Raw genomic sequence first — 864 nt, 5'->3', positions numbered from 1 at the left:
TGATGATTGAAATTTATTTTACTATTCTTTGATTTCGACATTGTTTGCCAAGGAAAGTATCGCACTATGATTTGTACGGCATTATTTTTACAAGGCACAAATGCCTTATTTGTTATTTGGTTTTATAAGGTTATTATTTTATACTCTGGTTTTATCCTTCAAATTATTTACTCTAAGCTTGTTTCCCAACTATGCCCTACTCATAGAGCAGATGATCACTGAGTTTATGAGACTCACCCTTTTGTCTCCCTTTTTGCAGATAAGTGATCGGCCTAGCTGCATTCCTTGGCACTTATTGTCCACCGTTGATAGGTAAAGGCATCTCATAGCACTTTATTCTGAGTCGCTCCTTTGCTAGAGGTTGAGTCATTCATAGTGTATTTTGTTTTACAAATAGACACTAGTGTTAATGCAAATGTATAGTTGGAGATTATAAACTTTAATGTATTTATACAATTAATGTGGAATAAAAGTTTAGTTGATTTGTCCGGTTTTTCGTTTTAAGTATATTGCAAAGAGTTATACGGTTCAAAGCGATTACATAAATTGGTGGAATGAATATAATGTATTAACAATACTTTCAAATAATGCTTGTTCAGAACTTGGTGAGTTTTCTCGCAAAACTCGGACGTCGGTAGCGATCAAGGAATGGGTCGTTACAAGATCTTTTTGATTAGGAATCATAAAGGAGCTGGTAATTCTTATCCACATGACCAAATCACTTTTCATGCAAAAGTGAAAGACTTGGTATGTTCAAAAGGTCTTATACATATAGATGTATACAAACCATTGTACGTAAAATGCTATGGCAAATGTCCCTAATTCATTAGGTTTACACAAGACCAAATTGAGATTTTGTCTTGT

The sequence above is a fragment of the Theobroma umbraticum genome, unplaced genomic scaffold (assembly GCF_002168275.2).
Source record: "Theobroma umbraticum cultivar Fairchild unplaced genomic scaffold, ASM216827v3 scaffold_115.0, whole genome shotgun sequence".
In the NCBI taxonomy this organism is placed as follows: domain Eukaryota; kingdom Viridiplantae; phylum Streptophyta; class Magnoliopsida; order Malvales; family Malvaceae; genus Theobroma; species Theobroma umbraticum.
Note: the sequence above shows the minus strand (reverse complement) of the source record.